A 27,366-nucleotide genomic window follows, 5' to 3' on the forward strand; every position below is an offset into this window, starting at 1 on the left:
ACATCTTTAGGGTGCAAGGACAGCACTTCTGATGGGTCTTTGACCTATTAAGTATGTTAGATATATTTTAACAGCAGAGAGCAAAGTGTAGCATTCAGTTTACTGGTAATACAGCAAGCAGTAAATGTTTATAGGAAAGTTATAATATTTGCATTCATCACCATAGAGTTATCATTTTTGATAAAGTCCTGTATTAAATGTATTTTGATTAGCTTAGAAAGGGTTTAGAATGATCAATTAGAAATCATATGTTGAATAAGTTAGTTTGTATTAAATTATCAAATCGGTGTTACAACTGTAAGTGTAGGTTAACCTTGCACTTAAGTGTTGGGGAAGCTGGAAATAGTTATATCTGAGTTACTAAACATACTGTACCAATTAAATTTCCCTTCTCCGTTTCCTTCAGAATGGACATATCATTTTATATTGGTTCAAAGGGCTTCCCTAAATGGGGAAGACGCAGTTTTTGAGACCCTGAAAAATTGTAACATCACCATAGGGAAACGCCATTGTAAGAAAAAAAAGATTGATTACCAGAGTGTGGGGCTTTGAAGCCTTGACTAAGGCATACAGTAGCTCTTTGTTTGGGTTCGCTTCCAAGCCGAGTCTGTTCTGTTGCTATTCTGAAAGCTACATAAGTCATGTGACTTCTTATTGATTTGAGTAAAACAATTTCCCCCCTGTTTTTTTTTTCCAAAATGCTGCTTTTCTCTTTCATGCCTGCAATACTGTTTGGCTTGCTTACATATTTGAATCTTATATTAATTTCTGTGTATAAAAAAACCTCAGAAACAAACCACATAGTTCATATTTATGAAGCTGGCTGACTGTAGTGTAGGAGAGAAAATATTGGCGGGACAAGCTATAGTTGTTTGCAGTAATTTTTCTCTTTGGCAATTGTTCTTAACAGAGGAGAGTAAGTTCCTGGGGGACTATTTGACTTCTGCGTGTATCTCTGCTCTTTCTTTGCAGTTCTTGCTGCAGGAGCCTGGGAGCCTCAGGGACTGGGGCCTGTATGTAAGCTGATTGCAAGTAAAGATAAATGTAATAAGGTTTGCTCTCTGAAGAACTTAAACAAAAATGAATACACCTGAAAAAATCAATATACGAATTGGTTGATTTTCTGCCTGTGGGAAAAGACTGTGACAGAAGGAAAACACAAATTTCTTGCCACCACCCCTTTTTTCCCTCTTGCTCTGGGCTTTTTGCCCTGCTCTATTGCAGTGAATAGCGTCTTGCAGGGGCCATTTTTTTGCTAAGTATTTCTGCAGTAGTGCAATAGCAGCTTTATTATGCAGAGCTGTATTTTTATAGTCAATTGAAATGACTATTAAAATATAGCTAGCACATTAAACTCACTACTGCACTGCTATAGAAATACTTAGGCAAAGCCATGCTTCTTGCAAAATTGTATTCACTGCAATAGAGACCTGCTGCAATGGGGAGAGAAAAACTTGTAGAAGCAGAGGGCTGGTGTTTCAGGCATTTCCCATCATCTAAAGGAGCTAAAATTGTCTTCTTTACAAAGACCTCACACTGATGTAGCTGATTTCCTTGGCACTGGATTTTGTGCAGCCACAGAAAGGGAAGACTGCAAAGTGTACTGGTGTTAGAACTACAGCTATCTAGCTTGCCAAGCTTCTGCATCAGAGAGGAAGAGTTCAGTTGTTTCATCCCGTGAATGGCTCATAAAGAGGGGCTAGCTGGGACTAAGGCCCAACAACAACACTGCACCCAGTGTGTGTGTGTGTGTGTGGAATTGACACTTTCAGCTAATTGGCAAATGGTTGGATCCCCCTCCTTCCAAATCAGGCTGCAGTCCAGCACCAGAGTCCGTGCAGTCTGGCTTTTGCTGGAGTGTCAAGAGCTGGCACTGTGCTAGCCTAGAGTTTTCAGATGAGTGCTTTTACTAAATTGAAATTTAAAAAATGGTTTCCGCAAGTCCTTCCGTCACATACATTAAGAGGTATTGTCAGAATAGTGCATCCTCAAACCATGCCCTTCCAGCCTCTGTGAGGTTAATGTCCGATATATCTGCAGCAGTGGAGATGAGCTACTATTAGGGCTGTCTCCTGCCTCCACCACCTTGTTACAAGGAGGTGGAGAAAGTGACGGACTGCCAGCATGGGAGCTCTTGAAACCTGGTGGGTTCCTTTATACACATGAAGATAAGAGTTAGGGGAGGAGACATATTCTTGTAGCCAGGAGGAGGAGGAGGGCAGGAGCAGGTAAGTAACAGCTGTTGAGTATAAAAACCCTGAGCCAGGATTGGGTAGGGGAATGGAAGCTGCAGTCTGCCCTTGACATTGTGGACACCGCGGCTAGGGTCATGGCCTCAGCGGTAACTATGAGGTAGTTGCAAAACTCTGGTATTGCTATAGATGTGCAGCAAACCATCGAGTACTTTCACTTTGATGGCTGAGTCTTGTTCTCGGACAAGATGGATAACACCTTCAAGGATTCCAGGGCTACCTGGAGGTCCTTGGGAGTGTATACGCCGTCTGCGCAAAGACGCCACTGTGGTGCACAGCAGCAGCGACAATATTGCCTGCAGCATTCCTTTGCTCAACCTTCTCCCCCCATCCCCCCGAATCGATGGGATTACCTTAGAAAGAGGGATAGATCCCACAAGAGGAAGCAGTGAGGCTCGAGCTTTGGATAGTCCTCATGTCTTTCCTTGGAGCAGACCAAGTGTCCATTTTGACTCCTTTGTCCAGAGCACTGGTCCAGTCATTCCTCCACCTTCTCTGGCTCCCCCCCATCCCATCCTTTGGGGACAGGCTGGCCTGCTTTTACAATGCCTGGGACTCGATTACCTCTGACAGCTAGTCTCTAGACACTGTCAGATCGGGCTATGCAGTCCAGTTCCTATCCACACCCCCTTTCCATTCCCCTTCCTCGCCCCTCTTCAGGGACTCCTCTCACGAGACACTTCTTATCGAGCAGGTCAGCTCTCTGTTGAAGTTGTAAGTGGTGGAGGAGGTTCCACCGGAACAGCAGGGCCACGGCTTTTACTCCCAGTACTTCCTGATACCGAAATCCAAGGATGGGATGAGACCTATTCTCAACCTTCGCAGCCTCAACAAATTTATCAAGTACATGAGATTATGCGTGGTCACTCTCTTGGCTATTTCTCCCCCTCTCTCCCCCCACTGTCTCAGAACAACTGATTTGCTGCTCTGGACGTTAAGGGCACTTACTTTTGTGTGGCCATTGTGCTGAGCCAATAGAAAGCTTCTATATTTTGTGGTGGGGCATGCCACTTTCAGCATACAGTTCTCCTATCTGGCTTCTCTTCTGCCTTCTGAATCTTCACCAAATGCATGGCGGTGGTTGTGGCATATCTCAGGAGGAAGGGAATTCACATTTTCCCATACCTGGATGACTTGTTGCTGATGGGTGGCTCCAGAGGGAAGGTTCTTGCCCATGTCTACCCCACGTTTCATTTATTCGACCATCTGGGACTCAGGCTAAACACAGCAAAGCAACCTCGGCCCCCACTCAAAAAATTGAGTTCACTGGGATCCTGCTAGACTCCACAAGGTCAAGAACGCTCCTGCTGACTGACCGCTCCCAGGAAATTCAACAGCCCTGCCTCAGTCTGCAATACCAGCTGTCCACAACGCTTCTTGTGTGTCTGAGCCTTTTGGGCCACATGACTGTGTGTGTGTGCAGGTGGTCTAGTTGGCCAGGTTGCACCTCCATCCCCTTCATATGTGGCTCAGGACAGTTTATTGCCCTGCCCTGCATCCTCTGGATGGGTTGTTTCACCTCCCTCCACCAGTCCTATATTTCCTAGGTGGGAGTCCCTATGCAATGTGTGCCAAGGGGTCCCCTTTGCTCAGCCCTCTCCTACCAAGACAGTGGTTATGACACTTCCCTTCTGGGTTGGGGGTGCATCTGGACTCATTGAGAGTGCAGGGCCTGGGGTCGGAACAAGAAGCCTCACTTCATATCAGCGTGTTGGAATTTCGGGCCATCAGCAATGCATGTTGTGCCTTCCAAGACCACATCAGACACGCAGTGGTTCACATACTCACTGGCAATACCACCGTGTTGTATTATGGGGACAAGCAAGAGGGCGCGCTTTCCAGGTTACTCTACTTTCAGGCAGTCAACCTGTGGCAATTTTCCATCGAAGAAGACTTCACTCCAAGAGCAATCAGTTTGCTGGGGGGGTGCAAAATTGTCTTGTGGACCATTTCAGCAGTGTTTTCTCTCTCAGCCACAAATGGTCCCTGAAGGAGAGTGTTCTCTGGCTCGTCTTTGTGATGTGGGGCATCCCTGCAATCTTTGTGATAAGGGAAAACAGGAAGTTTCTACTATTCTGCTCTCGAGGGCCCTCAGCCTGGGCTCCCTCTCCGACACCTTCCACTGTAGCTGGCAGTTGGCCCTTCTCTACACCTTCCCCCCCATTCCAATCATTCCACAGGTCAGCTTCTAGCTCAAGGCAGATTGGGCCAAACTCATCCTCATTGCTGCAGCGTGGCTGAGGCAGTGCTGGTTCCCAGACCTCCTTGCTCTGTCGGCTCAACCTCCCAAACCACTTCCTCTCCATCCTGATCTGGTCACTCAGGATCAGGGCCTCACCCTCCATCCTACGATCAGCTCCTTGCACCTTACGGCGTGACAGTTTCATGGCTTAATGAAGAGGAGGAGCAGTGCTCAGTGGCTGTCCAACAATCCTGCTCAACGGTAGGAAGTTTTCCACTAGGTCAGCCTACTTACCAAAGTGTGGTTCTTGGCCCACAGGACCCAACCAACAGGGGCTTCCATCCATCTTGGAGTACCTGCTACATCTTCAGAAATCAGGCCTTGCACTCAGTTCAGTGAGAGTGCATTTGGCAGTGATATCAGCATTCCATCCCCCGATTCAAGGAAAGTCATTTTTTTCCAATGCCATGGTGATGAGATTTCTGAAGGGGCTTCTCTGCTTATATCCTCCAGTCTGAGAACCGGTTCCCTTGTGGGATCTAAACACGCTTCTGGCAGTTCTGATGGGCCCTCCATTCGAGCGACTGCATCGTGTCCGCTGCCCTCCTTTCTCAGAAAAGTTTCTGATAGCCATCACTTCAGGAAGAAGGGGATATGAGTTGCAGGCCCTCATAGCTGGGCCGCCTTACATTCAGTTCTCCCAGAACAGGGTAATGCTGCGACTACACCCAACATTTTTATCCAGAGTGGTCTCTCAGTTTCATCTGAATCAGGTGGTGTATTTACCTGTGCTTGTCCCTAGCTGCACTCTTCCCCGGAAGAACAGTGCATTCATGCTGTGGATGTCAGGCAACGTCTAGCTTTTTATCTAGACAGGACTAAACTGTTCCGTGTTTTGCTTCGCCTGTTCATGTTACATGCGGACTGCATGAAGGAGCAAGCAGTCTCTGCACAGACCATCTCTAGCTGGATGGAGGTTGGGGTGGCACCACTTCATATAGGAAGCGCCTCCCCTCTATAGGTACTGCTAGGCAAAAGTCTCTGGCTCTGGAATACTGGGCATACACACACCTAAGTGGAATCTGCACCACATCTTGAAGAACTACGGTTACAGTAAGTAACTCTTTCTTTTTGGGCAAAGTGACAATGTTAACATAGAGCAGTATCTTGGTTTCCTACAAAGATTGCTGTTCATTGGCTGGTTTGGTACGGTTACCTGTTGTGTGTTTCCATCACACAAAGTTTTATTTAGTTCAGTTGTGCTTTGTATGGTTGATGGTGAGTTTTGGCACATTCACAGTACTGACTCAGCCCTTTCATTGATTTTTGGGCCTTGGCCACTATTGTGTGCACCTAATCCACTCTAACACATTTTTAACAGTGAGCTAGGGGTCATTAAGTGATGGAAGCCCTTTAGCAAGGTAGATTGATTGATTTCTTATTTCACTCTTGTCACATATGTGTTACACTTTGAGCTTTTTCATCTACTTCAATATGGGTGTGTTAAAATTTCTCTCTTGAGGTCCTGGATTGCTATTATAGTAGAACCCCAGAGTTACAAACTGACCAGTCAACCACTGGTCATTTGGAACTGGAAATACACAATCAGGCAGCAGCAGAGACCAAAAAAAAAAAAAAAAGCAAATACAGTAGAGTACTGTGTTAAATGTAAACTACTAAAAAAATAAAGGGAAAGCAGCATTTTTCTTCTGCATAGTAAACTTTCAAAGCTGTATTAAGTCAATGTTCAGTTGTAAACTTTTGAAAAAACAACCATAACATTTTGTTCAGAGTTACGAATATTTCAGAGTTAACAACCTCCATTCCCGAGGTGTTCGTAACTCTGAGGTTCTACAGTACTACTGGTAGAATAGTAACATAATATACATCATATTTGTTCCATGTGATCTCATCTGAGCTCTCAGGTTCTCTTAGGTTCTCTCAGGCAGAGAGGTGTTAGCCATTTGTAAATTGGTTAAGTGTGCAACTGTACTTAGATGTCAATATGTGATTACGTTGCATGGAATTTTAATAACACCATGTGCTACAGGTGCACTGTGTGCAGAAATACCTTGCAAGCTCCGGTTGTGAGCTTGTTCTGCACCAGTAACAAATGTTCTCCTGGCTTATCCTGCCTCCAGACCACTAGAAAAGATGGAAGGCGCACAGAGAGGTAGTCTCTGCAGATAGCTCTGTTTACACTGTTCCTGCTAAATCTTAGTTCAGAGCCGAGCCCTCTAAGACACAACACCTTCTCCACTGAACACTCCCTTCTTGGTGAAGAGGCAATATTCAACCCATACCCCTGGTTTCAGTTGAGAATCTGGTTTCTAGGTCTACCAGCATGTCTTTCAGCTCAGTCTACTATCTGTTAGGAAAAAGAGGGAAAAAGATTTCTCCTGTCAGAGAAAAATGACAGAGAAACAGCCCCTATGCTCTGCTCCAAAATGTTGGATTTAATCTAGTCCTCCTGGAAAAATACTGATTGTCATGTTTGTGAAATCAACAAATAAGACTATTATTATGCTAGTGAGCAGGAACCCTGTGCTTAATCTCTCCTTGTGAATTGGGGGATATCCTTATTCTCTAAGGGCTCCTCCTTTCTCTAGGAAACACATCCCCTAAGAATACCATAGATTGTAAAACACATGGAGGACTGAGAAGGAATTGTGAACTGACCTGAGTGCAGTTAGTAGTGACAAAATACAGTGCATCTGTGTTACTGGGTTCACCCTCACACTGATGGCTGACATCCAGGAAGATGAAAAGACTTTTTTATTTCTCCCCTTTAGATGGTGCTGAGAATTTTCCTTTTACACCTCCTGCCTTAATATGTCCCAATCTGAAGTGTATGAATAATAGTTCAGTGAGGGTTAGGGCTCAGTTATATATTGCCATAATTCATAAGAGTTGGTGTTCGTGCACCAATTATACCCAAGTACACTTGCAGATCACAGGTGCTGCCCCGCTCCTATTGGGAGGAAGGTTTCCTGGTGAAGGACGTTTTCACTGTAGCCCATTCAGAATGCTGCTGCAGAGATCATTTTCCTACCCTGTCACTATGAACATATCACTCCTCTCTTTGCATCGCTTGACTGGCTCCCTCTTCTCTATCACATCAAACATAAGCTGCTTGTATTCATGGTCAATCCCCATCTTCCCTATCATCTCTCATTTGCTATGGAGGTGTTGATATCTCCGATCAGCCCATGATGCCAGCCTCCATTAAATTTTCAAAGAAGCACTTTTGTGCTTTCTCCCGTGCTGCCCCATGTGCCCATAAACAGCCCCAAAGCTAACTCATTATCTACCTTAAAACCCTTCCTCAAAACTCTCTTGGCTGTGATGCATACACAACACTTGACAACAGGCCACTGGTGTGGTTGAGACCACTGCTTCATGCTGACCAGTATGGTCTCATTGTTTCCTTGTACTCCCCTGTCTGTCTCTTGTCTTGGTTGGGGATAAAAACAAGAATGCGTTGAATTTATATACTGGCTTCTGTCTGAGTGTCTCAGTATGTCTTCTGAAAATTAATCTCAAAATTACCATTACTGCACCAGATGAACTCCACAAGTTTTGGGTACAGGGAATTCTGTCTGTCAATCTTGATATGTTGTATAATTGGAACTAAATTATCCCCAAACATATATTTAGTCCAATATTAAATGTAATTATTAAATACATTCTTTGGTCTAGGAGTTTTCTTTTAATTTGCCATTACTAGCAATTTAACAGTATTTATGCTAACTCTTTCAATCCACTTTGTTTTACTTCTCTTCTTTTTCCAGCTTCCTCCTCTCTTGTTTCAGTTCCTTCTTCCTGTGTAGACTTTTTTCTCATCCCTCACCAGTGCAATTTCTTTCCCTCATTCAGCTTTCTCTCTGTCCCAACAATTTGTGCTTCAGAAAGGAATGAAGAAAGGAGATTTTCCTTGTCTAAATATTTAATGAATTAGGCCTTGTCTACACTACATAGTTTTTGTCGACAAAAGTCAGGATTCATCAACAAAACAGTGAAGGTGTTCACATAATAATGCTTCTCCCGCTGATTTAATTCTAATGCTATGCCGACATAATAAAACCACCTTGACGAGTGGCATAGTTAGAGCAACGCAGTGTCAGTGTAGACACTGATCTTGCTTATGTTGCCCTGAATGGCCTCCAGGAGGTGTCCCATAATGCCCATCGTGACTGTTCTGGTAAGCAGTTTCTACTCTGCTGCTATGCAGCTAGGTACACAGGCATGGGCCCCATCCCCTTTAAAACTCTGGGAATTTTTGAAATTCCACTTCCTGTTTGCTCGGTGTGGACACCTCATATTACATCTTCCCAGCTGACCACGCTGGCTTTCGTACACCGGAGTTGATGGATCTGTTGAGTCTGTGGGGAGAGGAGGCTGTGCAGTCGCAGATCCGATCCAGCCATAGGAACGTTGACATCTACGAGCAGTTTGCACGTGGCGTGGATGAGAAGGGGCATGAAAGGGACATTCAGCGGTGCCTTGCTAAGATAAAGGAGCTGAGGCAGCTGTACCAGAATGCAAGGGAGGCCAACTGTCGCTCTGGTGTAGCACCAAAAACATGGTGTTTTTACAAGGACCTGCACCCCATCCTCTGTGGCTACCCCACCTCTACTGCCAAGAGCCTTGTGGATACTTTGGGGGGATTGGAGACAATGGCCAGCAGAGTAAACCCCGAAGATGAAGTGGTAGATGAGGATGTGGAGGAGGATGTGGGACAGAAGACAGGCTTGTTTGGTGGCGTGGCGAGCCAGGACAACTTTTTGACTTTGGAGGGGTCTAGCCCCAGTCCCAGAAGTCCGGCTTTGGTGTGCCTGAAGTAGGAGAGGGGAGCTCTGGTAAGTACTTATTTTTCTTTGATAGTGCATGGTTACGTGAGGTAGAGGTGTCCTTTATTTTGCTACGTGGTGCATGTGGGAGAAGGAATCGAAATTAACAACACTAGGTACTGTTTGCATCTGCTTCGTAGTCTCCTATGCAGCTATGCGGTGGGGCCCTGTGTAAGAGTTTGTTAATGCATACCAAGATCTCCTGGGAATTTCTAGGAAACTTTCCTACAGATACTCTGCAATCCTCTGCCGAAGATTCCTTGGCAGAGCTGCTTTGTTTCTTCCCCCCATTGTAGGAAACTTTGCCGCATCAATTGGCAAGTACTTCTGGAGGACCCAAAGCAGGACACAGGCAAGCAGCATACGGACCCGGTCTAAAGCCGCACGTATACAGGAGATGCACCCTTTCATCTTCAGTTATCCTCAGTAGTGTGATTTCAGCTTCAGTCGCCCACTGCCTATGGACAATGGTGCCAGTATTCAGAATAGTGTCCCCAGGCATTTGTACTGATCCTCTTCTGAAACTACCCAGACCCTTTGTCCCGTCTTGCACCCCTTCCCCCCCGGGCCGAACTCACCATGTTTAATGCTCTGATCGTGCTGCGTGCTTGGAAGATTGTGAGTGTACACATAGTACTGATTCTGCGTATTGTTTCTTTTGCTTCTGCAGATGTGCCCTTGAGGGCCAGCTCCTCCACGCCAGCGGAGCGCCTCAGTCAGATAAGGAGGCGAATGAGGAGGAGTAAGGAGGATGTGTTTTGGGAATTCCTGCAATCGTCAGATTAGGCTAATAGTGAGCACAGAGTGTGGAGAGAGACAATAAACAAGAAATTACAAATGGATAGCCAGGAGAGGAGGTCAGAAGCGGATAATAAAGTTCATGGAGGACCAAACAGAGATGCTGAGATTCATGATTGTGCTGCATGCTCAACTCCCCCTGCAGCACATGCAGAACTGTCGTCCTTCCCCTTCCCAACCTCCCCCCACACATTCCTCTCATATTCCCATCCCATCCCAATACACCTTGCACTCCACCCCTAAGGACATTTTTCATAATGACAACTGGACTTACATGCAGCTGTTAGATCCTCACTTCAGAGGGTGCTGCTCACTGTCATGTCCCTTGTAAGAAATGGTAATTTGTGTATTACTGTTTTAATAAAAATTGAGTCTTATGAAGACAGTGATTCTTTATTTGTGACCTACACAGGGTGGTTGCAACAGAAATTCCAACACAGTGGCAATTACCACAGACTATAATTAACGCTCAGGTAGGAGCGTTAATAATAATAGGTCTGCTGTCTGGCTGCTCAACATTAGCTGCCAGGTGATACACGGCAACGCTCCACCCCGGGGGAATATTTTCCCCTTTGGTTTCACAAATGTTATGCAGAGCACAGCAAGCTGCTATGACCATGGGAATGTTTTCCTCATTGAGGTCTAACCTGCCAAAAAGGCAGCACCAGCGACCCTTTAATCTGCCAAACGCACATTCTACAGTTATTCTGCACCTGTTGACAGTCTCCTTGCTGCAGTCAAAGTTTCCATTGTATGACTTCATGAGCCATGGGAGTAAGGGGTAGGCTGGGTCTCCCAGGTTCACTATGGGCATTTCCAGATCTCCTATTGGAATCTTCTGGTCTGGAGAGAAAGTCTCTGCAAGCAGCTTTCTATACAGGCCAGTGTTCCTGAAGATGCGTGCGTCATGCACCTTCCCTGACTACCCTGCGTGGATGTCAGTGAAACAATCCTGGTGATCCACCAGCACCTGTAATACCATAGAGAAGCAGTCCTGTCTGTTGATGTGCTCCATCGCAAGATGGTTTGGGGCCAAAATTGGGATATACATGCAAGCTATTGGCCCGCGGCAGTTAGGGAATCCCATTGCTGCAAAGACTTACACTATTTCCCGCACATTGCTCAGAGTTACAGTCCTTCGTACCAGGAGGCGATTAATGGTCACCGCAACCCCCATGGTAGACTTCCCAACTCCAAACTGATTTGTGACTGACTGGTAGCGATCACCACTTGCTTTTCCACCATTAGGGCAGCTCTCATTTTGGTGTCCTTACACTGCGGGCAGGGGCAAGCTCCACACACATTTCAAGGAAGGTGGCTTTGTGCATATGAAAGTTCTACAGCCACTGCTCATCATGTCCCATACCTGCATCACAATGCGATCCCACCACTTGATGCTTGTTTCCTGAGCCCACTAGCAACAGTCTAACATATGCAGCTGCTCCGTGAATACCAACATCAGTCTTGAATTGTTTCTTTCCATGGCACACAATAGGGCAGGCAGCACGGATTCCTGTTCAGATTTGCATCCCATGAAATACTGGAGGATCAGCCGCATTTGTGTCCATAACACTTATCTCAAGACTGGTGAGCAGTGTAGGATCCATGCTTTCAGGTAGAGGTGGCGGGTGCAAAGTTCACTGGGGCAGTTGAAAACCAGCGCGAAACGCAGTTGGAAGCCCTTGGAATTATTGGATGGAAAAAACTACATCATGATGTGATCCATTCCCAGAACTCTTAGTGGAAGAAGGTGATGATTTACACAGTGGGATAGCTTCCCATGGGGCACTGCTCTCTCTGTCAGTGCTAGAACACCAACTGTGTATGCTCTCCACCGACCCAAGGAGTGTTGTGTGAACATGCACAAGTGATGTAATTTCAGCAGTTTATGATCGTCAGTGTAATGTAAGTGGACTTAACTCTTTAGTGTTGACATGGACTTATTAGTGTAGTAAATACAGAGAGAACAAGAAAGCAGCTTGACTAGAAAATAAGTATCCCCTCTTCCTTTTTCCTGCCTCTTTTCTGGTTTATTTTTTAAGGCTTAAATTTTGAAAAGAACCTAATGGAACTAGCTGCCCTAATTCTATTGGATTTCAATGTAATTTAGGCTCCTTTTGGAAATCCCAGCCTAAACCTGGATGAAGAAATGTGCCAAATTGTCTGACTTCAGTTATTGAAAGGCAGCTGCTGAGGATCATGGATATCTGCAGAGTCTACTTGACCACAGGATAATGAGTAGGATCACTTTATTGGGTGTACTGTAGAAGTAACTTTTCTATTCCAGGACATATTTTATCACTAGACTTTATTTCGAAGCTTGTGTAAGTGGACACTAATATTAAGAGAATGATGAGCAGAATGGTGAGTGTACAAATTGGTGTACGAAAGCCATCAACTGTAGTAGTACAATTCTTGCCTGCTTTCAGTTGTATTTAACTTTTATGGAAAGATAAAGTTACAATCTTTTTGGATATGTCTGCACAGCAGCCCGAGCCCCATGAGCCCGAGTTGGCTGGACCAGGCCAGCTGCGGGTTTTTCTTTGCTGTGTAGACATATCCTTTGTGCCTTGTCTTTAAGACATTGTGAAGGAAGAGTGGTGGTGGTGGTTAAATATATTTGTGTCTTCCTGGAGCTAAAAAACAAATAGGTGTTGGTTTTTAAGTGTAAAGCTAACGTGGGAACATACAGTACCCTATCATCTTGTGGTATATAAGATACCTTTGCATTCAACCATTGGGAGAAAAGTCCTTTCAGTATATACTGAGATTCTCACTAGTTACTTTCGTTTTTTGTTCCTTTCCCCATATACACCTTGCTCCAATTCTTCCATGTTGCACTTATCATTTTTCTATTATGCACAAATTAATGGATGTGATTTTATAGGTTCTTTTTTTTATTTTTTTATACAAAGAATTGATTTTTGTGTGTGTGTGTAATTACAGTAGCACACAATTCGTTGTTCATTCCTTTTTCTCCTCCCAGAGTTCAGAAAGTAGTCTCTTTATACCCATGCTAATCTTTTGGTTCTAACACTTCAGTACTTATTCAAGCCTGGTTTCTGGTGGTGTGGGGGAAAAGGTGGGGTTTGCTGGAATAGAGTCACTGTGTCATTATTTCTGAAAACAGGCACTGATGAAGAAAAGGAAGTGCCATTTCAATTGAAATGCCTTTTTAAAAACGGAATAATGTATTTTACCCATTCACACACAAATATGAGAGATGCTTGGAGGGCATTCTCTGTCCTTTTGACTTTAGTTCATTTTGTTTACTGTTCCCTTCCCATAGTTGCTTGGTTCATTAAATCATATAACTGAAGCTCTCAGATCCACTGGGGTAGTTTGTCATATTTACTGAATGCTCTTCAGCCCACAGGCAGATCCATATCAACTAGGTAATGGAAAATTGCTAAATCCATCTGGAACTGTTCTTGTTGAATGCAGATCTAAAGAACAGTAGTAGTTCTTCTTATTCATCATTGTGTCCTCTAAAATTATGAAGTGCTGTTCCTATTTTGATAAGTTTGCTATCTTCAGTTTCAGCAGTGGATTACATTTAGTAGTAGACTGGAAATGGGCTATGGGCTACCTGCTGCAAGTCAGTATTTGAGAATATTCATAATATGATCATTCTAGAAAACACAGGCCTTATTTGCAAAGGTGCTGAGCACCTGAACCTCCAGATGACATCAATAAAAGCTATGGGTGCTCAGTACCTTTGAAAACAAGGCCTTATATTTATTTCTATAATATTTTTTTATAACCTGCTGTTGTGTGCTTTTGAGGTGTACTTTTCTGTTAATGTTAACTTTGTTTATAGACACAATTAGAAATTTTTTTAGCCTTCTAGATAGGTATAGCTCAGGCCACTGACTTTAGATAATAGTCTCTCTTTATCCTTGTCATGAATACGAAGACTAATAGTCCTCTCTGCCTGGAACCATACAGCATCCAGCTTGTGTTCCTTTCAGAAAGGCTTCCCTGCTCAGGCAAGGTTGGTGTCCAGTCCATGAGAGAAGCTGCCACATATTGGGTTTGTCAAGGAAAAGCTTTGAATGAACTGTATCAACTTGGCACTTGGTGCTTCATCCACACTGCCAAGGACTACCTGGGTCTAACTCTATTGGCTGTGATGGCATCTGGGCAGCAAGTTCTTGGAGCAATCCTACCCAACCCTGCTAGCTGTATGGCTGCTACATCTGGGGAGAATCATTGTGCTTATTAGCTAGGGAAGTGGGCTCCTCCTTAAGCTCCAGTTCCTCTCTTATTACGTCTGCCTGAATTTTTAGTCTTCCCTTACCTGCGTGTGTGTCTGCTGCTAGAAGAGGCACAGAAAAATGTGTTGTTGAAAAAGTAAACCACAGGAGAAATATTAACTGAAATGGAAAAGACTGTCAGTATCCTGATAAGGGCAGTCAAGACCGAGGGTCAGAACAGGATCAATCCTGAGGCTGAGTATAGCAGAGGAGTTTAATCAAGTTCCAGGCCGAGGTCAATACCAAGGATCAGAGTCTCAGTCAGGTTTCAGGGTCCGGATCTGGAGGTGAGGTCCAAATCAAGGTGAGGTTGAAGCCAGGCATTTATGAGCAGGAATGGTTCTGGCAGCTACAGGAGACCTGCGCTGTTGCTTAGACACTTCCTGGAATGCTCTTTGGGTTTATACAGGATGGGGAGCTAATCAGGAGCCAGGAAGCTGCTGCCTGTTGGACCCCTGGAGGTGGGACTTCATGTGGTTTGTGTCTGCAGTGGGTCATGGATAGTGGAGTGCAAGCTGGTTACAGCTGCCACTGGGTGGCGGTGTGAAAGTGCTGCTAGGCAGCTCTACTGGGCCAGTTTTGAGACTTGCTGGTCTTGCAAAGACTCAGTGTCATAAGCTCAGGTCCATCAGGAAGAGAAAAATCTTCTTGCAAATTTAAAGTATCAAGATCCTGTTTTAGAGAATGTTAATCATGTGGCCCATTGTCGACACTTCACCTATATTAAAACTTTATAGTTTCTATTTAATTTTAGCAAAGATTCCTGTCCTGAATTTACCAATCTCTACTGAAGTGGATCAATCCATGAGTGGTTAGCATTCTTTAATTCCTGTACAAAGGACTGCAAAGCATAAGGCTTGTAAAGCCACAGATTCAGCGAAGGATGAAATTACAAAGTCACTATCTTCAGAGCTAGGTAGTCACAATTTTAAAAAAAAGAAATCTTTCCCTCTGCTACACTGGAGATTGGGCATACAGAGCAAAGCTTTTTTTGAGTAAAAGTTCTAAAGCTATCATTCAGGATTTTAAAACTTTAAATGGTGACTTTCCTTGGAAGCAGCGTAAAATTGATCAGATCCCTTGTCCGTTTCTTACACACAACCTTTCAGCAATAACCTACCATAGAAATTAACCAACCTGACCATTATAGTCTCCACCTCTAATTTTTTTTTTAAAGTCCAACAGAAACATAAGCCCAGTACTACTTTGATATTGGTCTTTCCAATCGTGGCTTATCAGGTTAATTATTTTTTAAAACTTTGTATTAAGGCCAAGTTACAATAAAATGTTAACATACTACAGATCAGGCAATAATATGAACCTAACAAAAGATTCTGGCTTGCTGCCTGGTGAGTTCTCTTCCTCTGATTATGCTGGAAAAGGTGACCAAATTTGTAAACACCGGCTTCTTTTTGGCACGTCTCTTGTGTAAGTACTTGATGTAAAGCTTTTCCATTATAAAGACAATCCATATTTTACTATACCACAGTTCTACAGGAGTCATCATCACACACTTCCAATAAGCGTGCAGTTTAGGTTGCAAGATCCTTAGGCAGGAAATAATCTGTTCTGCCCTGCACTTGCGTGTGTTTGTGTTTTTAATGTACAGCGTTGAATGTGATGCATTCTGCAAATAAGAGGACTGGATCCAATGTGCGTTGAACTCAATGTAATGCCTCTATTTGACTTCAGTGAGCTTTAGATCAGGCTCGTAATGTTGGCATGTGCTCCTGTGTCTACACTTGGCCAACACTTGTGCCAAGGGGATTCACTCTCTGAAGGTTTGTTGGTCTGAGTGATGATTATACATTTCAAATGCTGTCCCCCCAGCTTTTTGTGGGAAGCTTAGGCGGTAACTAACTGGTTTTTAGTTCAAGTTTCTTCCTATGAGTTAAGCTCTGTTTCCCTCACATCATCAAAATGATGCCATCTGCTCTTGTACCTAGAACTAGAGGCCATGAATTGCTCATTTTCCTGTTTCCTCTCACCTGAATACTGGATTTCTAATGTCACTCCTGACTCCTTTTATATATTTTTCCCAGCCAAGTCCTTAGGATGGCGTTGACCCAAAGTGACTTTCAAATGTCCTGGGCTCATACCTTGTTGATCAGAAGAGTTTTATGTCTTTTCTCATAATAAATAACCTTAGTGCGATGGATAAAATGTTAATGATTATAGTAAATAGAACAGTGTTGTTTCACTTGCTGTACATAAAAATCTGCCCTCACAGTGTGTCTAGCCACTCAGATCAGTGGTTCTCAACCTTTCCAGAGTACTGTACCCCTTCCAGGAGTCTGATTTGTCTTGTGTATTCCCAAGTTTCACTTCACTTAAAAACTACTTGCTTATCAAATCAGACACAAAAATACAAGCGTCACAGCACACTATTACTGAAAAATTACTTCCTCATTTTTACCATATAATTATAAAATAAATCAATTGGAATATAAATATTGTGCTTCTATTTTGGTATATATAGTATATAGAGCACTATAAACAAGTCATTGTATGAAATTTTAGTTTTTACTGACTTCACTAGTGCTTTTTATGTAGCCTGCCTAAAACTAGGCAAATATCTAGATGAGTTGATATATCCCCTGGAAGACCTCTAAGTACCCCCAGGGGTACACATACTCCTGGTTGAGAACCACTGACTTAGGGTATGTCTACACTACGAGAGTAGTTCGATTTTAGTTAAATCGAATATGTGGAATCGATATTACAAAGTCGAACGTGTGTGTCCACACTAAGGACAGTAATTCGACTTTGTCAGTCCACACTAACGGGGCAAGCGTCGACATTGGAAGCGGTGCACTGTGGGCAGCTATCCCACAGTTCCCGCAGTCCCCGTTGCCCATTGGAATTCTGGGTCGAGCCGCCATTGCCTTCTGGGTAAAAAAATGTGTCGAGGGTGCTTTTGGGTAACTGTCGTCATCCAACCGTCACTCCCGCCCTCCCTCCCTGAAAGCGCCGGCGGGAAATCAGTTCGCGCACTTTTCTGGTCAGTGACAGCGCGGACGCCACAGCACTGTGAGCATGGATCCCGCTGTGACCATCGCTGCAGTTGTGGCCGTTGTCAACGCATCGCAGCTCATCATCGACCTTTCACTGAGGCAGATAGAGAGAAATCAGGCGAGGAGGCTACGGCACCGGGGTCAGGACCTGAACTCCGAGAGTAGCACACGCCTGTCTGAAACCACGACACCCAGTGCCGAGGACATCACGGTGGCAATGGGTCTTGTGGATACTGTGGAACGGCGATTCTGGGCCCGTGAAACAAGCACGGACTGGTGGGACCGCATAGTGCTTCAGGTCTGGGATGAATCCCAGTGGCTGCGAAACTTTCGCATGCGGAAGGGGACTTTCCTCGAACTTTGTGAGTTGCTGTCCCCTGCCCTGAAGCGCAAGGACACCCGGATGCGAGCAGCCCTGACTGTCCAGAAGCGAGTGGCCATAGCCCTCTGGAAGCTTGCAACGCCGGACAGCTACCGGTCAGTCGCGAACCAGTTTGGCGTGGGCAAGTCTACCGTGGGGGTTGTTGTCATGCAAGTAGCCAAGGCAATCGTGAAGGTACTGCTGTCAAAGGTAGTGACCCTGGGAAACGCGCAGGCCATCATAGATGGCTTCGCCGCGATGGGATTCCCAAACTGCGGTGGGGCTATAGATGGGACTCACATCCCTATCCTGGGACCGGACCACCAGGCCAGCCAGTACATCAACCGAAAGGGCTACTTTTCAATGGTGCTGCAAGCACTGGTGGACCATAAGGGACGTTTTACTAACATCAACGTTGGATGGCCGGGCAAGGTTCATGACGCTCGCGTGTTCAGGAACTCTGGTCTGTTTAGAAGGCTGCAGGAAGGTATTTACTTCCCGGACCACAAAATAACTCTTGGGGATGTGGAGATGCCTACAGTGATCCTCGGGGACCCAGCATACCCGCTACTGCCCTGGCTCATGAAGCCCTATACTGGCGCCCTGGACACAGAAAAAGAACTGTTCAACTACCGGCTCAGCAAGTGCAGAATGGTGGTGGAGTGTGCTTTTGGCCGTCTCAAGGGGAGATGGAGAAGCTTACTGACTCGTTGTGATCTCAGCGAAACCAATATCCCCATTGTTATTGCAGCTTGCTGTGTGCTCCACAATCTCTGTGAGAGCAAGGGGGAGACCTTTATGGTGGGGTGGGAGGTTGAGGCAAATCGCCTGGCTGCTGATTACTCCCAGCCAGACAGCCGGGAGATTAGAAGAGCCCAGCGGGACGCACTGTGCATCCGGGAGGCTTTGAAAGACAGTTTCCAGACTGAGCAGGGTCACCAGTGAATTTTAAGTTTGTGGACTCAGAACCTGAACTTGCCACCGTTTCTTTACCCAGTTACCGTTGACTATCCTCTCCAGTTACATACCCCCTTCACCCCCTTCCCAAAAAATAAAATCTGTTCTGTTTTGTTAATGAACACCGTTGTCTTTATTACTGTTTTCGCGGGAATGTTTTAAACCTGGGACGCAGACTGTGGCGGGGTGCGGGTTTACTGTTGTGATGCAAATGATGCTTCTAAACTCCAGGAATGACGGGTTCCGCAGTGGTGGACTGGTTGTTTCAACAGAGCCTGCCAGCCCTCCTGGGCGGGACAGCGTGTATGTGTCGGCTATGTGACTGTCTGGCAGGGGGAGGAGGGTTACAGCTCCCCTGCTGCGGGGCTCTGTGATGCATTAGATCTGTAACTGCCCTCCCCCGCCACAAAGTCACAGAGCAACCCCCCCCCCCAGAACACGAAAACCACCTCCCAGATTGAACAGGGTCACTAGTCACTGCACTGGGTATGTGTCCTGATCCTGGACCTGACCCCGCCTCTGTACCCTGGTAAAGGTGACTGTCCTGTCCAATTACCATGCCCCTTCCCCTCGTTCAGACAGACTCTCCTCCAAAATAAAATCATGGAAACAGTAATTAACAGAAACGAATATTTTATTATGAACCAGACATGAAACGTGGGGGTTGAAACTTGCACGGGGGCTTCTGTGAGGTGTGTAGGAAAGGACTTTTAAAATTTTGGGGAATGAGAGCCTTCTAGTGCTAGAGCAGTCTGCAGGGGTTGACTGAAAGTTTTAACGGCCCTTGCCGCCCCTCCTTCTTTGTACTTTGGGTGAGGGGGGTGTGGGACTTGGTGGCGGGGGAGGGCGGTTAGAGATAGACCGCAGCGGGGCTCTGTCCTCCTGCCTCCGGTCTTGCAGAACATCCACAAGGCGCCGGAGCGTGTCCGTTTGCTCCCTCAGAAGTCCAAGCAGCTTTTCAGTAGCCTGCTGGTCCTCCTGACGCCACCTCTCCTCCCGTTCCATGACTGCTCGGTGCATTTGGGACAAGTTCTCCCTCCACTGTGTCTGCTGGGCTGCCTGGGCTCGGGAACAGCTCATTAGTTCTGAGAACATGTCCTCCCGCGTCTTCTTCTTCCTCCTCCTAATCTGCGCTAGCCTCTGGGAGTGTGCTGACAGGCTGGGTTGGGAGACAGTCGCAGATGTGTCTGTGTGAATGGGAAAAATGGAGTGAATTCCTGAGACAGATAAATGAAGTTGTGTACAAAGAACCTAGTCTTTCTCTGTGAACAAGACCATGCACTGCACCTCTCACATGCGCACTCAGGACAAGGTCGAATTTTCGGCCATCGCCTTCAGTGCCTGGGGTCCTGCAGTGGTCTTGCAGTTATCTGAGAAGCGTGGCAGGACACCTGAACTTCTGTAGCGTGCAATCATGGTAAGCCGTAGACTTCTGGCTGCTTAAAACTGTACTAGTAGCACTGGCCTCCTTTCACATTGAAAGCAATGCCAGTCTCTGCTGCCAGCAATCAGGACAGCATGAACTATGCCCCTGTCCCACCCCCTCGCGGCTGTTCCAGGGAAAGATCCCTGTATGCTGCCCCTCTCCCTCCACCGCGTGGCTGTAAAGCAGTCCCAATACTAACATTCCCCTCCCTAATTCAAAGCAGGGCGTAATGAGCGACATCACCCTGCTGAGGATCTCGGAGTCCCAGAGGGAAAGGATGTTTCGAGAAAGCCTTCAGAAACCAGGGCCGTTTGCCGCTATGCTCTGCAGGGCGATGATACCAGACTATCTGATGGTGTCGTGGCGCGGTAACGTGTCCTACCACGGAGGGCCCACTAAGATCGCCCTACCCAGGAACCTGATGAACAGGCTGGAAATGTACCTTCTTGAGACCTACGAGGAGTTCTCCTATGAGGATTTCGCCTCCATCCCCGGCCATATTGACCGGATTTTCGCGTAGGTGCACTGGGACTAAAGAGTGGAGCGTCTTGGGCAGCATAATCATGACTTACCGGACATTGTAAAAAAAATTTTAAATACTTGGGACTAAATTGTGAAGAGCCTAAGGCAGACAAATCATGAAAAACCCTTTGTTACGATTGTAAATATTCCAGTTTTTTTGCAGTTAATTGTTTACATGTTTAAGCACTTTAATAAACAGCCATTGTTAATATTATAAATATTCTAGTTCTTGTAAAAATAAATGTTTAGATATTTAAAGCACTCACTGCTTGATCCTTCCCCTGATTCTGTCTCCGGGGTAAGGGATGGGGACGGTTGGTAGGGGATCTCGGTAAGGGTGATGAAGAGCTCCTGGCTGTCGGGGAAATCAGCGGTGCCAGCGCTGTCGACTGCCTCGTCCTCCTCATCTCCTTCTTCATCTTCCCCGTCCGCTAACATGTCCGACGAGGAACCTGCCGCGGACAATATCCCATCCTCAGAGTCCACGGTCAGTGGTGGGGTAGTGGTGGCGGCCGCACCTAGGATGGAATGCAGTGCCTCGTAGAAACGGGATGTGTGGGGATGGGATCCGGAGCGTCCGTTTGCCTCTTTGGTTTTTTGGTAGCCTTGTCTCAGCTCCTTGATTTTCACGCGGCACTGCGTTGCATCCCGGCTGTATCCTCTCTCTGCCATGGCTTTAGAGATCTTCTCGTAGATCTTTGCATTCCGTCTTTTGGAGCGCAGCTCTGAAAGCACGGACTCATCGCCCCACACAGCGATGAGATCCAAGACTTCCCGATCAGTCCATGCTGGGGCCCTCCTTCTATTAGATTGCATGGCCATCTCTGCTGGAGAGCTCTGCATCGTTGCCAGTGCTGCTGAGCTCGCCACGCTGTCCAAACAGGGAATGAGATTCAAACTGGCCAGACAGGAAAAGGAATTCAAATTTTCCCGGGGCTTTTCCTGTGTGGCTGATCAGAGCATCCGAGCTCGGACTGCTGTCCAGAGCGTCAACAGAGTGGTGCACTGTGGGATAGCTCCCGGAGCTATTACCGTCGATTTCCATCCACACCTAGCCTAATTCGATATGGCCATTTCGAATTTAGCGCTACTCCTCTCGTTTTGGAGGAGTACAGAAGTCGAATTTAAGAGAGCTCTATGTCGAACTAAATAGCTTCGTGGTGTGGACGGGTGCAGGGTTAATTCGATGTAACGGCGCTAAATTCGACATAAAAGCCTAGTGTAGACCAGGCCTTAGATTAAGTATCTGTTCTGCAAGGGAATCTTTTGACACTTGGCAACTTTTGTAATGTACATTTTTAAATCCTTTTGTAGTGTGTTTTACATCCCTTATATGGAGTGCTTTTACCATAATTCTTAGTAATTCTTGCTTTATAACCATAATTCTTGGTACACTTTCTTTTCAGTTATTTTAGATGATTATCTTATTCCCTGTTAGCACTACTGCAAGTAGAAAACCTGGCTGAATCGCAGGCTACAGATACATTTTCACATGCTTTTTTTAAAGTGATTTTTAATGTAATCCTTTCTGTACAATACTCATAGGTCATTGCTCCTTATTCAGCCCACATCAATTATGATGTGACTGACAGTTACTATCTGATGACTCTTCAATGTCCTCTATGAAAGTAGTTGGTCATCACAGTAGACTGCCTATTAGATGAGTGTTCAAATCAGTCCACTAATTATCACTCTCATTCTCTATCTCAGAGAGATCAAGAACTGAATCAGAATGGAGGCAGAGCTGTGTTCAGTCCTGGAGGTGGTCCTGTCAGGTTGAGTTGAGCATATTGGCAGGGAAGGGTGGGATAGATTGCACTGCTTCTTCCTCTGTAATATCAGTAGCTAAACAGAATAATTCATTTTACAGGCTTGCCAGTTGACACCTTTCATAAGCAGAGAATTCACTTGCATGAGAGAGAAGACATGGATTTAATGTCTTTCATTCCTACCCACATGTGGGTTTTGTCCTATTAACATTGTTTAGTTGAGATGCCTGAGAAATGCGTAGTCAGGATGTGTGTCTAATTTAGATGGGTAAAGGAAAACATTTGATCCAAAGATTTTAGACTTGGGTGCCTAAGGTTAAGCCCATAAATCCTTATTTAGCCTCCAAAGGGAAAAATATCAAGACATCTTTATCTTAGAGATGCTGAGCACCCACAGATCCTTTTGATTTCAGTCAGACCTACAAGTGCAGATCTGGAAATCAGACCACTTTCCCTTAGGAGTTTTAAGTATGAATTTAGGTGTCTAACGTTAGGCACCCAATCCTTAAAAATATGGCATTGGGCTGTACAAACTGGTAACACAGGTAAACTGGAAAATTTCTGATGGCTCATAATCAAATAGAGTGTCCCTTGTACTGCTGTTTAGGAAACCAGACATGTACCCATTGTTAACAGTTCACTGTTCAGAACCGTTCACAAATTTTTTGTTAATGTTTTTTCATGGAACGCTTTTGCTGAATAGCAGTTATGTTTTTAAAATGTCCCGCTTCAGATATTTAGCAGAGGTTTCTGTTTTTAATGAAAAAGTGAAAATTTTTCACTATTGAAGACTATTACATTGTCTGGTTTTGATGTCAGTAGAACTGTACTGTTCCCTAAAGTTTACATTAAATACTGCTGAAGTGCTTAGTTTCCAGTAAAAGTCTGCAATTTTATGTTTGTGACAGTTCTATCGAAACATTTTATTTTGTTACCTTAAACAATCTCCTGTATTCCTTCAGAGTCCTGTAATAGGTGTCGTGTCTGCTGTTCCTTATTTGCTTTGTTTTATATTTTATGATGTTCATTTATATGTTATTGGCATTTCATTTGCTAACTCTAAAGTCTACCTTTTGCAGAACAAAAGGTCAGTTGAAAAAGCAACCTATGTCGGGCTCCTCTGAATGTATCAAAGTGGAACTTAAAAAAAATAAAAAATAAAAGGAATATCTCAAAATCTCAAAGGGTAATTAAGAACTTTATTGTCAACAGTTACACTGTTTCAAGAAACAAGTCTATCTGGAAGCTAACGGAGACAGGGTGATAAATGGCTGACTACCGTGAAAAACATGTTTTGATATGGTTCTTTCAGAAATGATTAAGGAAAACAGACTGAGCAATAAGATTCATGCCAATGAGATAATCATATTTTAAAAAAATGGGAATAAGGGCTTTCCTTGTGATGCTGCCAAGCTCTGAAGTCTGTAAAAAGGTAGTGTAAACAGATTGTCCCCTTGGGGAGCACACACTCTTTTCATATTTGGAGTCTAGGCCTGTGAAGCCATATGAGGAGTTTGGCCTTTGTCATTTCATCATGATTATCAAATTCCTTAAATTTGCCAGTTTGGTTGAAGGGAATCTTAGTTATAATAGAGCAGTGAGAAAGCTTGAGCATTCAGTCTTGAATAAAGTTCTGTGTTTTAACAGCTTCATCAATAACTCGGCACAGGTTTTCAGGCATTTTCTTAACAGCATGATCTTGGCAGTGTGTGAAACAAAGCCCGGAGGCATGAAGTTCAGTGTTTTGGATCTGTGTGACCAGGCTTTATTCTTACCTGTCTTCACTATGGCACAATCCATGCGATTGCAATAAAGTAATCCTAGCACATACAGAAATCTTTACCTCCTGAAATGTTTTGAATGAGCTTTCCCCTGTTCTGTTTGTCCTAGCACAGCTTTATAAAATAGCAAGCCTTCCTGAAGGGAACTATTGGATACATAATTCTCATACCCTAGACCAGGAGTCCCCAAGCGCCCGCCGGGGAGTCTAAGTGCGCCCGCGTACTGGCCGGCGGACAAGCATCCGCCGAAATGCCGCCGAGAAGCAGCGTCATCCAGAAGCGTCGCTGCCAAAATGCCGCCGAAAATCTGGATGACGCTGCTTGTCGGCGGCATTTCGGCAGCGACGCCTATTGATGCCGCTTGTCGGCGGCATTTCGGCGGATGCTCGTCCGCAGCCACGGTCCTCCGTGGCTCATTGTCTGGTGCCTGCCAGACGAAAAAGGTTGGGGACCACTGCCCTAGACTCTGTTCTTCACCAATGATGGAGGTTGCTTCATCTCTTTGAATTGCTAAGTAGGGAATTTTTAACATAAGTTTTGAAAGCAGTTGTTCTTGAAACATCCTCAGTCATGATGCTACCATGTTGAGCAACAGTGTTGTTTGACAAAGCTGCTGTATTCAGTTTGGTATTGTGACAGACCCAGACCAGTGGGGTACAGGAGTCTGGTAGAGGGCAAATATACTGGTCACTGGATGATTAGTTTTCTGTTCCCTGAGTGACCAGAGCAGGGGCTGCACTAGAGTAATCAGGAATCTGCTAGAACCAGTTAAGGCAGGCAGGCTAATTAGGACACCTGGAGCCAATTAAGAAGAAGCTGCTAGAATCAATTAAGGCAGGCTAATCAGGGCACCTGGGTTTTAAAAAGGAGCTCACTTCAGTTTGTGGTGTGAGTGTGGGGAGCTGGGAGCAAGAGGCGCAAGGAGCTGAGAGTGAGAGGGTGTGTTGCTGGAGGACTGAGGAGCACAAGAGTTATCAGACACCAGGAGGAAGGTCCTGTGGTGAGAATAAGGAAGGTGTTTGGAGGAGGCCATGGGGAAGTAGCCCAGGGAGTTGTAGCTGTCATGCAGCTGTTACAGGAGGCACTATAGACAGCTGCAGTCCACAGGGCCCTGGGCTGGAACCCGGAGTAGAGGGTGGGCCCGGGTTCCCCCCAAACCTCCCAATTGACCTGGACTGTGGGTTCTTCCAGAGGGGAAGGTCTCTGGGCTGTTCCCCAACCCACATGGTGAATCTCTGAGGCAAGAAAATCCGCCAATAAGCGCAGGACCCACCAAGATAGAGGAGGAACTTTGTCACAGTATCTATTGGGCCTCCTATAACTTTTGAAGCTGTATCTGTTGCATGGGATGCATTTTTCTACAAGATCACACTATTGTGGAATTTGCAGAGATGCCAGATGTCTGAAATCTATTCTTGTTGGAATCCCTAGTTTGACCCAAAACAACAAAGGTTCAACTATTTTATTTCAAGTTTTGCTAAGAAAACAAAAACGGGGGGTGATCTTATTTCAGAAAATCACAGCTTCAAAGACTTCACTTTGTTTGTCAGCTAGCACTTCAGAAAACCTACTATAGTTTCTAAATAATTGATGTAAAGTCATATGTTTTACTTAATTGTGTTTCTGAATTTTTTTCTTTGAGTTGTCATTGGAACATCTTGCCACTGTCCATCTGATCAAAACAATTAATCTTTCTGAAATTACTCCTCAGACAGGAATGAGGTCCAGCAGAGAATGAACAATGTATGCATGCAGTCATGTGAAGCTCAGCAGTGCCCTTGGGCCGTAGCAATTTACAGCAGCTAACTTCCAGTGTTCATTTTAGGGACACTTTTTTATCAGGGTCTGTAGGTGCATAGCTTGTACTATTTTTGTGTAAGATAAATCTGGGTATACACTTGCACAGGTACAGGGTTCATTGGTGTTTTGTTGGTTAGAGACTTTAGCAGCCTACTAGCTGGAGTTCACAAGTTATAATAAAATGACATTAAATTGACATTGATACCTTTACATGACTTGTGTATCTTTATCGCTTCATATTTATGGAATTTCTTTGCAAACTATTTATAATTTTTTGCATGATTTTCTGTGCTGCTGGCATTCGTACGTTTGAAGGCCAGAAGGGACCATTGTGACCCTCTTGTCTGACCTCCTATTGACACAGGCGATAGAACTTCCCCAAAATAATTCCTAGAGCATAGTTTTTAGAAGAATGCTAATTAATTGTATAGGTTTATGATGACATTTTGTTAATTAATTTTTAAATGCAGACAGTTGTTGACTTGTCAAAGTGATTACAATACACAAGGAGGTACAATAAATGAAAGTATTACCAGAAGACATTTAGATGTATTTATAGTCTAATATGGTTTGAGAGAACCTTTGCACTAGCAAACCCTTTTTTCCCCTTGTATCAGTTATTTTTATACTACTGTCAACTGTTTACACTGAATATAGCATGGACATGTCTACTAATTTAGTGCACGGCAAGCTGTGGTGTGAACGTACAGCGCTGTAGCTTGCTGTGCACTGAAGTGGTTGTGTTGCCTTGCTTCCATGTAATAAAAGTTCCATGTGCACATTATGGAACTTTTAGTGTATGGTGGCAGGATCCGCATGGCCATTTAGTGCATGGCAAACTAGAACGCTGTAGATTCACACTTCAGTTTGCCGAGCACTAAGTCTCCATTCAGCCAGCCCCTTACTGCTTATGATGCCTTGTGTGACCAAAGATGTTGTCAGTTGAACATTGACAGCAAGTGAATACTTGGATACTGCACTTCACCATTTACTGTAATCTGCCATATTAGGTACAATTATCTGGGACTGCTGGAAATTTCTGTGAAAACAAACATTCCTGGTAATTTTTTTTATGTCCAAGTTGGGCTTACATGAGCAGATTTTTAAAAAAACCAACACTTCACTGTATGCACATAAATGTTTCCTTTTTATTGTTTGACAAATCTTCTGGATTAGTGGTAATTATAGGACAACATTGGTCTGCTGTCAGACAATCTGATACCAGTGATGGGTGAAGTGTAAGAACCTGAATAGAATAAAATAGAATCGGGGATACTGGCCTTCTCTTGCAAGTCAGGTGAGGGTTAAGGTATTTCACTCAAAATTTCATACCCTCTGCTTTTCATAACTAGCCTTTGCTAATAATGAACGTGCCTAATTTATATGCACAATTATTTA

The 27,366-nt window shown here is 44.7% G+C and overlaps 1 protein-coding gene across 1 annotated transcript in view; it reads left to right on the forward strand.

Moving 5' to 3' along the window:
- DOCK1 (dedicator of cytokinesis 1) overlaps positions 1-27,366 on the forward strand; it is a 558,093-nt gene that overhangs the window by 29,290 nt on the left and 501,437 nt on the right. The gene's annotated exons all lie outside the window — the stretch shown is intronic.

This window comes from Emys orbicularis, chromosome 7 (assembly GCF_028017835.1).
Source record: "Emys orbicularis isolate rEmyOrb1 chromosome 7, rEmyOrb1.hap1, whole genome shotgun sequence".
NCBI lineage: Eukaryota > Metazoa > Chordata > Testudines > Emydidae > Emys > Emys orbicularis.